Source organism: Eleutherodactylus coqui, chromosome 5 (assembly GCF_035609145.1).
Source record: "Eleutherodactylus coqui strain aEleCoq1 chromosome 5, aEleCoq1.hap1, whole genome shotgun sequence".
NCBI classification, from domain to species: domain Eukaryota; kingdom Metazoa; phylum Chordata; class Amphibia; order Anura; family Eleutherodactylidae; genus Eleutherodactylus; species Eleutherodactylus coqui.
In genome coordinates this window covers 197,105,705-197,119,355 of record NC_089841.1, presented here as the reverse complement: position 1 = coordinate 197,119,355, position 13,651 = coordinate 197,105,705, and positions in this window count along the sequence as shown.

Here is a 13,651-nt window from a genome sequence, read left to right as displayed (position 1 = left end):
TCGGCAATGGACCGCACAGAAGAGCTGCGGTCCACGGAGGAAGAGGCCATCTTCAGCGGTGAGTAGAGAAGTCACCGGAGCGCGGGGATTCAGGTAAGCGCTCCGGTGAGCTTTCTTTACCTCCCTGCATCGGGGTTGTCTCGCGCCGAACGGGGGGGGGGTTGAAAAAAAAAAAAACCCGTTTCGGCGCGGGACAACCCCTTTAAATTTAAAGTTGCTTGAAAGAAGTCAAGGATCCTAGTGATCTTGGGTTTAATGGCTAGGACAACAGAGGTACACCAAATGTTATTAAAGGTCTACCAGACCTTCAAGTGTTCGGCTGCTTTTAACTCTTAAGGAGTGTACAAATTATCAAATCTGAGAGATTTAGTCAAGTAAGGAGAAGCCCTTCAGATTTCAGGCTGGCAGGTGAAGACCCCACAACTGTGGGTGCAGAATGGGATCCTGTGACAGTAGATCTGAAATGTCTGGAAGAACCCAAGGATTTTGGTCAACCACGTGAACTAGACCCTCCTTGGTCAAAATGCAACTATTTAATTGACTGTGGAGGAGCCATCTCAGTTTTTTTTTAAGACTTTCAAGATTACTCCTAGAGGAGCAAAGGCATAGGCCAAACTGAGCATCCAATTCTGGGGGAAAACATCCAACCCTGTTAGGTGATCTCTGCAATTTAGGAAGAAGAATTTGCTTGCTTTTTGATTTTCTCTTCTTACAAACAAATCTATTTCTGAATTGTCTGAGAGGCTGTGATTTTTTTAGGAGTATTTGCTGATTCAGACATCACTCACCTTGATCTAATAGATGTCTGCTCAGGTAGTCAGCAATATCGTTGTCTTTCCCTTTTAGATGTACTGCAGATAAGGAGGTTAGGCTGGACTCTGCTAGGCCGAAGTCTAGAACTTTGTTCAGCAGCTCTTGAACCCCCTTGTCTGTTTACGTAAGACATTACTGTAATATAATTTAACAGGATCTTTAAATGTTTTCCTCTAAGCAGATGACTCTTGTTTGTAGAGCCTTCAGCAAGGAGTTCCTTTACATTTAAGGAGAAAAAGAGTTAGCTCTTTCTCCAGGTCCCCTGAAAGACGAGACTACCTAAATGTGCCTCCCAACTCTATGGACTTGTGTTCTTAGTTAAGATTATACAGTTCTGGAAGGATCAAGAACTCCCTGGTTTAGGCTTTTGAAGCTGCACCACCAAGTCAATTTGTCCCTTGCCTTGATGAACTAACCATCTTCTCTTCCAAGGAAGAGTCCTGACTATCCCATTTCTGAAGAATATCCTATTGCATACCCTACTAGCCGGGTATGAATTTGAGCCTACATTAAAACTGGAATGATGGATGCTGCCCTAGTGCCTATATGACCTTCTTTATAAGCAAGGGTTTGGATTCGCAAAAGATCGACGAGGTTGAGGGAGACAGGGGGGATTTTCCACATAAAAATCATCCAGATATGGTATAAATAATATGTTAGCCATGGGAGCAAAAAAGAAACACCTGACCTCTGTTAAAGACAGAGAACAGTATAGTAACTCGTAGAAATTCACTACATATTAAAAGATAAATAGCCCCTATTTTCCTTTTAATATGCAGTAAACCTCTACCAGTTAGTATACTGTTCTGAGTCTGCAGCAGAGGTCAAGTGTTTCCTTTTTTGCTCCTATGGTTTTACTGATCCCTATTCGCTGTAATGCATTGGGAAGCAATGTTGAGGATATGATATTTCCAATTACTGTATATACTCGAGTATTAGCCGACCCGAGTATAAGGCAAGACAATAAGTTTGACCACAAAAAACTGAGAAAAAGTATTGACTCGAGTATAAGCCGAGCTATACTCGAGTATATACTAGGTAAAAAAACCCTCCATAATTTCCTCCCAGCCGGCGTCTGTGTCTGTGCGACAGGCTGCTTGAATTCTCCCTGCTGTCATCCCCCACCGTCCTCTCTGCTTGGCTCTGTCAGTGCTGTGTAAGTAAGCGCTGTGATTGGATTGAGCGCCAGCCAATCACAGCTGGCGCTCGATCCAATCACAGCGCTTACTTACACAGCACTGATGGCAGGGGATTTGAAAGCCGAGCAGGGAGATAACAGCAGGGAGAATTCTAAAGCAGGTTGATTGGCAGTGAATGATCGAGCTCCAGCTGTGATTGGCTGACGCTCGATCCAATCACAGCTCCTACTTACACAGCGTTGATGGCGGGGAATGACAGAGCCGAGCAAAGTGGATGGCATAATGACAGCAGAGAGAGAATTCAAGCAGCTTGCCACACCACCGCCGGAGACACAGACGCCGGCTGGGAGATGAGTATGGAGGGTTTTTTAAAGTTTTGCCTGACTCGAGTATAAGCCGAGGGGGGCTTTTTCAGCACAAAAAAATCTGCTGAAAAACTAGGCTTATACTCGAGTATATACAGTATATGATATTGGCAGCTACACTATAGACTGGGGAGGTGAATATGCTTTTAAAGTGTCCTATAGATAGTCTTTTAATATGAATTAAGAAAGTATACATTGTAGTTAGGGATATGTTCTATTCTGGGCCCCTTTTGAATTCTGTCAGTGACTGCTGGAGCAATAGTTTCTGTGGGAAAATTAGCAAGGATACTTGGATGGTAACCCTTATTTGTAAAGAATGGTTTCTGTTTAGTGGGCGGCATTCTGAGAATTATTATAGGAAAACTCCACCACGGGAAGCAAATAATTCCAATAGTCTTGCAGTTGGCACACATAGCATCAGTGATACAGCTCCTACATTTGGTTTGTACGCTCCGTCTGACCATTTCACTGGGTATAAAATGCAATATCAATTTGACTGATTTCAATGTCAAAAATTCCACCAGAATCTTGATGTAAATTGTTCTCCACGGTTAGACAACATGATCAGGTACTCCGTAAAAACTAAACATATTGTGAATTTGAAGGTCAGCTGTCTCTTTAACAGCAGGTAGTCTGGAGCATGGAATAAAATATACAGTTTTAGTAAACCGATCAACCACTACTAGGATTGAATTCACACCTTTGGTACCGTGGCAATAAAGCCCATAGATAAAGTCCAATGGTGACATGTAATTAACAAGGGCTCTAGCAAACCCAATGGGTGAAAACAGAGAATTTTGTATATGGCATAAGTGTTGAAGGAAGTAACATATTTTTTCACATATTTTTGCTAACTGGGCCACCAAAAAAAGTGGGACAGAAATTACTGTATTGTGTCTACTGAATTTCTGTATGTTTTGCTAACTTTAAGTCATGAATTAGGTTTAATACCTTTACCCTCTTCCAATCCACTGTCTGACGTCTTCAGACATTCTGATTGCAGGTTGTACAGCTCCGATGTCGGAAGACGTCCAGCAGGGTATTCTTACAGTATATTACTGGCCACTCTGTTGTCGGGGGCCTCTACAGCATGACCCATACCTCAGTACTGGCTCTAACCAGCAGATGGCACCATTGTATAATGGCAGAAAGAGAAAAACCCCTAGGAAACCCTGAATCCAAAATTAGATTGCAAAGGGTTAATGTTACAGTTTTTGTCACATAAATAAAGTGCTTATAAGTCCACACTTTGTTTTGGAAAGTTATTCACAGATATAGACAAATTAAAATATAACTTTTAATTAACCCTTATTAAAATTTAAGACATGGAAAGTTAGAGTCACAAATTCTGGTAAGAATTGAGGAACTTTCATACTCTTCCCTTGTCCCTTCAAGCAAGTCTTTGTTAGGGATTATTTCCAAGAAATTTGATTCAGGAAGAATAGTCATTGGAGAACAATCTGGTTAAGGCATCCACCTTACTATTTTAGGAATCAGGCCTGTAAGAGATCACAAAATTGAATTGGTTAGAGAACAGATTTCACCAAGCTTGGTGGGGAGGCAAGTATTTGGCAGGCCTGACAAATTCTAGGTTAGCCAGTAGAAACTACTTTTTGCTGAGTTGCTCCTTCTTAATGATGTCTAAATTCCTTGAAGGCAGCAATGATTGCTAGGTGCCCTTTGTTTCTTACATGAGAATTCTTCTCTGGAAGGGTCAAGCATCTAGAGAAATAAGCACATAATCTCCAATGTATTATTATTCACTAAAAATGTTTGCCTTATAGGGCAAAAGAGATCAGCCCATTAAATACATCCCTAACCAAGGCAAAATACAACCCCAATTCCCCAAAAAACGGGACGTTGTGTAAAATGAATATAAATGTAAAGAAAAAAAGAATGCAATGATTTTGAAATCTCATAATCCTATTTTATTTACGAAAGAACATAGAACACAAATCAGAAGTTCAAAAGGCCTCCTGCAGACGGCCGGGTCGGATCCCTGCTGCGAGAATTCTGGCAGCGGGATCCGACCCACGCCCCTGCAGTGACCAGTGCGGCTCACCTGCTTCCGCGTCTGCTCTGTTCTGTGATGTACCGGCTGCCGTCCACCCGACACATGTGCAGAGTAGAGCTGGCGTATCGGTAGTGACATTTCTGTGCGGGCCTCTGCGAGACCTGCACAGAATTAGAACATGCCACGATTTGCTTTCCGCATGGGTTTTTACACGGACAAATCGCGGCCGTCTACCTAGGATTGCGTTTTGTAATGCAATCCAATGCAGGCGGGCACGGGGCGGAAATTCTGCGGAAAATCCCGCCGCGGAATTTCCGCCTGTGTGCAGGGGGCCAAAGTGAGACATTTTTCCATTTCATTAAAAAAAACTCATTAAGGGTGCCTGCACACGAACGGAATTTCTAGCGCGTTATTTTAGGCACATTATCTGCCCCAGACCACAGCCAATATACTCCTATGAGGATCCGCAGTTGTCCCCAGACGGACGGATTTGTATCGCGTTTTTTCACGCACTTGAAAAAATCTGCGACCTGTTCTAATTTGGGTCGGATTCTGCGCGTGAAACCTCCAATACAAGTGAATGGGTGCCTTTTTTCACGCAGTACATCCGCAGTGCAGCTGCGGATGGAGTCACTGGTTGCTATGACTACAGGAAGTAGGCATGGTAGGAGGCGTCCCAACACACAGCACAGAGCTTCACAGGCAAATTTCAGCAGCAGCACTGTCCTTCCAGTCACCTCATCCACCAGACAGCAGCCACAAGCCACCAGCCTGCCACAAGCCACCAGCCTGCAGCCACCAGCCATCAGCCACCAGCCTGCAGCCACCAGCCTGCAGCCACCAGGCGTAACGAATAATGATCGACATGGGCAAACTTGTCGCAATAATGCAGGACTTCCCTAGCATATGGGACAGTAACTCCCCAGAGTACTTAAACAAGAATCGAAAGGAACAATCCTGGCTTCAACTCTCCGCTCAGGTTTATGGGGATGCCTGGACGAACGCAATAGAAGCGGAAAAGAAGAACTTGCGTGAGTATTATTCGCTATTGCGTCAAATGTCCTTTTTTTCCATTAACCCCTAGTGGCCAAGCAGTTTTACTTTTGTTTTTATTGTGCTTTTTTTCATCCCCACTTTTAACCCCTTAGTGATGGAGCTTTTTTGCTTTTTTCCTTTTTTTCCCCCTACTCCCTAAAAAAATCGTAGTTCCTTTATTTATCCATCGACGTCGCTGTATAAGGGCTTGTTTTTTTGTGGGACGAGTTGTATTTTGCAATGGCACTATTTATTGTACCATATAATTTACTGAAAAACCTTTACAAAATTGTAATCGGAGAGAAAAAAAAAAGACATTCCACCATCTTTCGGTGCGTCCTGTTTCTGCAGCGCGCAAAGTGCAACAAAAACGACCTGATATTTTTATTCTATGGGTCAGTACGATTACTACGATACCAAACTTATATAGTATTTTTTTTGCTGTAGTACTTGTATTTTTTTTTTTAACATATTTAATTTTTTAAAATTATTTTCTGTGTCCATTTTCTGCGTGCAATAACTTTTTTATTTCTTTGGCGACATAGTTGTGTGAGGGCTCATTTTGTGCAGTATGTCCTGACGTTTCTGTTGGTACCATTTTCGCATACAGTTGACTTTTTGATCGCCTTTTATTACATTGTTTCTCGGAAATAGGGTGACCGAAAAAGTGCATTTCGGGCGTAGTTTCTTTATTTTTTTTTACCACATTCACCGTGCAGGGTAAATCATACATTACTTTGATAGATCAGACTTTTACGGATGCAGCGATACCAAAACGGTCACACTGCAGGACGGGCGACTCTCCGCAACGCTGGCAGAAAAGAGCACATGACCGGCTCCATTGCCGGACTTGCGTTCTTTCCTCCAGCTCTGTGGAAAGACGTCCATCCTGCATTGCGGCCGTCTTGTGCAGGAAGACAGGTGCATCAGCCGCCAGGATGCGCCCAAGTTACTAAGCCCTGCCTGTTTGTTTTTTGCGGGAACAGTTGTATTTTCCACTGGTGCCACTGAAGCGGCATTTATTGGGTTAATAGCCTTGTTCAGCAGACACCCGCAATCTGTAGAGGGAGATAGGTAGTATTTCTTGTCAATGCAGGATGTAAGAATGCAAAATCTGTAGTAATGAATTCCTCTTGTGAATTTTTTTGCAGTGACTGAAATAAAGTCACGCTGGAGAAGCGCCTGAAAAAAGTTACATGGATCAACCATGCCCACAAAGACATCTGCTCACCGGGTGAAAGCATGTTGCCAGAATAATTTAACGGTGCTCGCACAAGCAAGAGGGACAAAACGGAGTCTGGGTGTTGGTTTTTAAGCTGTTTTCCAAGGAATGGGCAGTTCTCTAGGGGTTGGGTTTACAATAAGGGGTGTCTGCTGGTTTTTCTGCGTGTTTCTTTCCGCAACACATCCGCGTATATCTGCACGTGATTTTTCACGCATCCGCACCTATCCGCAAGCACATTTAGGTACCATACGCGCGTGAAAATCCGCTAGCGGAATCCGGAACGCTCGTGTGCAGGCGGCCTTAGAAATTGATGGCAGCAACACGTCTCACAAAAGTTAGGACAGGGCCGTGTCTACCATTGTTATAACTGATGTAAGAATGCAGTATTAGGCTGCCTGCAGACGAGCGGGTCGGATCCGGCAGCGAAAATTCTCGCCGCGCGATCCGACCCGAGAGCCTGCAGGGACGAGCGCGTACTCACCCGCGTCTGGCGGCCCCGGCTCTTTCATGTGCCGGCTGCCGCGCAGCCGGCGCATGCGCAGACCGGAGCCGGCGGCCAGGTGAGTGCGTGCCCCGCAGAAAATTAGGACATGCCGCGGTTTATTTGCCGCGCGACATTTCGCGCGGCCAAACCGCGGCCGTCTGCATAGGAGTGCGTATTTTAATGCACTCCTATGCAAACTTTCAGCGGCGGAAATCCCGCGGGAAATCCCGCGGCGGGATTTCCGCTCGTGTGCAGGCGGCCTTATGAGTGTTTCTGACACATGAGGACGTGTGCAGGCGGCCTTATGAGTGTTTCTGACACATGAGGAGGAAGAGTTTGTGGAGAAAATTGTTTGGTCTGATGAAGCACAATCTAAATGGTACAGTAAATTCTCATAATTGTGTTTAGTGGGCTCCAAAAAATCCTCACATTCACAAGGAGAAAGCAGGCAGTTTACGAGGGCTCAATGGTGTGAAATGTCATCCAGGGGTTTAACCGAACAGTTCTTTATTGAAGACTCAGTCACTGGCCCGGTGTATCTCGACATGCTTCGAACATCCACTGTTCTAGCCACACTACCACGTGAGAGCCTCTGGATGTTGGATAGGACGAAGAGGTGCTGTTGAATTCCCTCCTCATTCCCCTGACTGCGGTGAATCCTAAAGGATGTGATATATTGTAGAAAACCAGCTACACTGGCCGCACTATGGGAAGTGTTGTGCAAAACAATCCATGTGGACACTGCAACCTATGGTAATTATGCAATAACTAGCTAATATCAAAGGTGCCTGGATGTTAACAGTAACCACTTTAAGGACCTTATGTGATTGCAAAAGTCAAACATTAGACCAAATCACAGAATTGGACCAAAACAAAAGGAAAATAAATAAATTCCCTAATATGTAACTCTTATTAGTATTATTAAAATTAAGAAACTCAAATCACAATAATCAATAGATAGCTGGAATGTGAGGCTACCCGGCCGTGCAGTATCTCACAATGTGGGTCAGCTATTATGACAGATACTCCACTTTCAGCTCAAGACACAACGAAATTAGAAAAGAGTCCCAAATAATCCTCTTGCTGTACCGCCCCAAACTGGTGGCCAATAGCAAAATTGGACCTATAGAAAAACAGCTACAAGGGACTATCAGCTCAATCCTAAAACTAGCGTTCTTTCGCCATACAGGGAGGTACCTCTCTAATATGCTATCAGTCCGTCACTAGGGCTGTATAGCAAAAGGGAGTTAGCCTTGGGTGTGAGCTGTCCTTTGTAGCTGTTTTTCTATAGGTCCAATTTTGCTGTCAGCCACCATATTGGGGCGGTATAGCAAGAGGACCGTTTTGGTCATCTGACTGTGTGAATTGACCAAGTACAGCAAGAGGACTATTTTGGACTCTTTTCTAATTTCGTTGTGTCTAGAGCTGAAAGTGGAGTATCTGTCATAATAGCTGACCCACATTGTGAGATACTGCACGGCCGGGTAGCCTCACATTCCAGCTATCTATTGATTATTGTGTTTCGAGTTTCTTAATTTTAATAATACTAATAAAAGTTACATTTTAGGGAATTTATTTTCTTTTTCCTTTTGTTTTGGTCCAAATCTGTGATTTGGTCTAATAATTGATATTGGACTGTCAGGCCCTCTGTGATAGATTTCTCAGAAGTCAAACATGACTTACAGCTTTTCCGCTTGGGATTTAATCTTGTGATTTTGAAGTTAACATGCATGAAGTAAAAAGGTGTGAAATCCAAGCCTCACAGAGATAACATTGTGGTGCAGAAATGTCCGCACATCATAATTCCGTGTGAAAGGTCGTTTAGGAGGTTGATCCCAAACTTCTTCATCAAAGAGGCATTTGTATTTGACAGACTTAGGGCACTTTTCCACGATCGCATATACGGCGTTTTTATGTTTTCACGCCTGCTCCGTATAAGCGCCTGAATGTGCTTTTTTCCAAGATCACAGCCCGCGTTTTCTCGCCCATTCACACAACCGCGAGCGTCATTTTTAGCGAAGAAATACGCCGCACCCCATAAAATCCTCGCTCTGCCAAAATCCTCAGAATGCCTTCCAGTGTCTATATGGAAGCACCTGTGAGCTTTTCGCAGAGTTGGACGCTGCAAAAATGCCTCCCCCTCCCTTCTCTTTCCCTGCTTCCATAGGAGTCTATAGGACCCACTGGCGTATATTGACCAAAGCATAGTTCCAGAACTATGTTTTGGCTGAGTGTATATATGCGCTGGCCGCGTATATATTCTTTTTTTTAACGCTGCCAGCGTTTTTACGCGCCGTATATTCGCCCGTGTGAACAGCTGCATTGGAATACAATGCTTCACATGGGTACTGTATATGCGCCCAGGCATGAAAACGCGGCGTATATGCGCCCGTGTGAATAAAGCCGTAAAGATATATATTTTCCTGTCAGGCTTTTTCCATTCCTCTCTAATTAGGAGCCAAATGTTCCTCTGTATTGGGAATACCCGCCTCCAATAGGTACCTAATCCCATAAAGACAGCCTCCTGTACAGATTACACTTCCTTTGACTTCCCCATATTTTCATATTATTCTTAAATGTTTTTAAAAGTTGGTCAGTATCCTGGGGTTGGAATAAAGGTTTCCCATATTTAGAGTCGGCACCAAATAATGAAGAATCAAATATTATTTCCCCATTGTCATGGCTATTGCTATGGTCGGGGGAGGAAGTATTGGAAGGCCAAGAGGAAGCATTTACACACTGCTATTGTAGAGATCAGATCAGAGGATTTTTTAAATATAGTAGGCCAGCTAATGATTAGATCTAATCATCCTAAGTTGGGTCATAGTGAAGTGGATCCAACTTTATTATCATTCATTTGGATCCACTTCAGTAAACAGCAATACTGTTTAAACCAACGCAGCGCAAAGAACCCTTCACACTAGGAAGACTTAACATGCAAAAATAAACTGTGTAAACCAGTCTTAACACTTTGCAATCCAATTTTTGATTCAGGGTTTCCTAGGGGGTTTTCTCTTTCTGCCATTATACAATGCTGCCACCTGCTGGCTAGAGCCAGTACTGTGGTATTGGACATGCTGGAGAGACCCCCGACAACACAGCGGCCAGTAATATACAGTAAGGATACCCTGCCGGACGATTTCTGACATTGGAGCTGTACAGCCTTTAATCAGAATGTCTTTAGACGTCAGACAGTGGATTGGAAAGGGTTAATGCTTCACCTTATTACTTAGTTGCACATGATATGAACACAACAGTAACAACAGCAAGAGTCATGATAAGGTAACGTGAAAAGCCTCTTAGGTGGAAAAACGGCTTCAACACCGAGTTCTGCATAATAGACAATTCATCCATAACCCAATGTTGGTAATGTAACAGTTATTACATTGCAGCCTGGACAAAGATTCCGTTCCTGCGCCTGTAATTATATCCTGTGTTTTACCAAACGCTGAATCTCTAGCAGGAATATAAAGTGCTATTCCTCCTGTAATTCTGAAGCCGCGTGTTATAATTAGCTATTAACATGCAGTCCTCTGAATGTCTTGAACTCCTTGAGATGGAATTACTCTGCAAGACTGCCTGGACAGTGTGTGCCAATTAACACATGTTCATGTACTGAAAAAGGAATGGTTCCCAAAAATTGTTATACATTGTGTGCCAACATTCCTCACAGATTGTCCCCAGTGTCCGGATGTACAGACATCCTATTTTATTACATTACTTCTCAGCCTTTGTTTCCAAATTCATGAGATTCTAGATTATCAAACCCTTGTGGTTAAAGCAACCCTCCAGCCAGGAGCTCAAAACTGATGTGTAAGGCCTCCTTCACATGGCAGTAGGTGTTTTTACATGTGCCCACCGCCGCATATAAACCGGGGCCGCAATGCCGTTGCCTCCCCTTCCCTCCCCGGCTCACCTCCTCTCTCCTTCCCTCTCGATGTTTGCAATGGGAGTGGGTGGGGCGAGGGTGGAGCCAAGCACCCTCCCCACCCCTTGTCTGCAGACAGCAATGGGAGGGGGGAGGGTGGGGCTTAGCTCTGCCCCCTCCCCCATCCTCTCCCATTGCAAATAGCCGGAGGGGAAGAGAAAGGAGGAGAGAAGAGGGAGGGAGTTTAGCAGTCACACTGCTAAATCCCTCCCACCTCCCCTCTCCGGCCGCTGTTATTGGCTCCCATAGGAGCCCATGCAGCAGCCGCCATATTCCGGCCGGAAATATAGTTCCAGGACTATCTTTTCGGCCCGGCGTGAAAGTGCCCCGCTGCATCAGATCGTAGTGTATATCGGCCGGCCGTGAAAACAGCAGTCGATATACGCTCATGTGAAAGAGCCCTCAGTCAGTACCTCAGTGTTTCCCAACTCCAGTCCTCAAGACACCCTAAGAGGCCATGTTTCCTAGACCTTCTCAGTATTGCACAAGTGATGAAATTATTGTCAGTCCTCAGACATTGCCACAGGTGTTCTGACTATAGGATATCCTGAAAACATGACCTGTTGGGGCGCCTCGAAGACTGGTGCTGTGAAACACTGCAGTACCTACTGGGAATGGTTACCTATTTTTCATTTACTCAGTGCTTGCATGTTATTTTTTAGTGCAGCAGTTTTAGGGTTGAGCTTTGATCTATGACTATAGTTTAGCTGCTCTGCCTCATCTGAAGTAGTTTGAGACACACCCCTCCTCTCTAGTCTGAACCAATGATGAGACAGGGGTGTGTCTCAGACACCCTGTAAACACTGTAGCTACATTATAGTTACAGATCCCATCACTGCCCTGATAGAGCTGTGTTAAAAAAGCAGCTAAGAGGAAACTCTGAGGAATAAACAAAAAGCAGGTAATCATCCCCTGTAAGTACCTCCATATCAATTTTATCCTCCTAACTGGAAGGTCACTTAAAATGAATTTGACTGAACTAATAGACTAAGACTCTACTTCTTCAATCCTCCCCAATATATTCTAGAATCTCTCTCATTACAATAAATAATAACACGACATTGCTTACTGTATGAGCAGCAGGTTTTATTTACATCTTCAGTTTGATCCCATTATAGTAGACATTAGTTTCCCTCTGCAGATTACACTCCTCTTGTACAAATTACAGGACAAAACACCATGCACACATCTAAGTAATCTAAGTGGAAGCACACGGGTCAACTAAAGTCATCGGATTCCCTGAGAATCTGGGATGTTTCACTCTTATTCATGCTCCACCAACTGGATAGGCTCAAAAAAATACATTTCTTTCAGCTCCATGCAACATTAACTGGATTTACAGTAATTTGTACATTTATGTACTCTACTTCTAGTTATCTATATATTCAATACTTTACCATTATTTTTCCTTTGCACCCAATGTCTTCACACTTCGTATCTCTAATTTACATGAAAAGTATGTAGACTAGACAGGGAGATGGAACCAGAATGAACACCGGGGACATGACGTCAGAACAGGAACTTGGTGGAGGGAGCATGTGACCAGCTGAGAAAGGAGCAGATCACAGTATCTTTCAAAGTAAGTTTATAGGAACAAAGCATTTTTTGCTGTATGGCTATTGTGATGGGAGAAGGAAGTGTATGACCTAGAAAGACCCTTTTCCCTTATAGGTCTCTTCCAGTTGGAAACCATGCCCAAGTCCCATCCATTGTTCTATTTACAGAGCATCCCAGTCTTAGATTAATTTCTATTGTTCTTTCTATTAACACCAAGTATCAAACTCAACTAATCTACTACATAAGCAATGAAAGAAGGCAGGAATTGAAGGCAGGTCAGTAGCCTCAACGAAGACAACCTCATTTACATTCACAAACAGGAAAGTTGCACATTGTGTAAACTCTTGACCAAGGCCAACATTTTTATGAGAATACTTGTGTTTTCTTGTCTGCTGCTTGAAACAATTGCTACATGTTAATACATTTCTGATGGGTATTATGCTGAACCCTGAGCTTTTAAGGCTGCCTCTCCTGAGAAAGTAAGAAAGCAGTTCATAGACAGCATAATATTTGTGTTTTCAAGAGTATGAGATACAGTCATTGCCAAAAAAATCAAGCAGAAGGAGGTGTCTGAATGGAATGAAACTTTCTCTGTGTGATTGTAAAGTTGATATGAGTAGGTATCAGAGCAAAAGGATAAATTATTGTGGAAAACTGAACACTTGAAGGAACGCTCCTGTTGTACCACCTCTAGCGTGGATACAAGATGTGATACGGACGAGCATGGAGGCTCTAGTACCCTGCTGGGCCACCTCTAGCTTGGATACAAGATGTGATACAGGCTGGCATAGAGGCTCTAGCACCCTGCTGTACTGCCTCTAGCTTGGATACAAGATGTGATACGGGCAGGCATGGAGGCATACAGGTTCCATATCATATCCTACGACATATCGGTCCACATTTACTTTAACTGAGCCTCTAGATTGTGCAAACTCGTAGGCTGTAGAGATTGGCATCACAGATTGTCCCATACATGTTCTGTTGGCGATAAATCTGGCAACTGGGTAGACCACCGAAGTGTGAAAATGTTGTGGATACATTCCTGTGACCACCTTGTGTGTGCGGCCGAGCATTATCCTGCTGGGAAATGC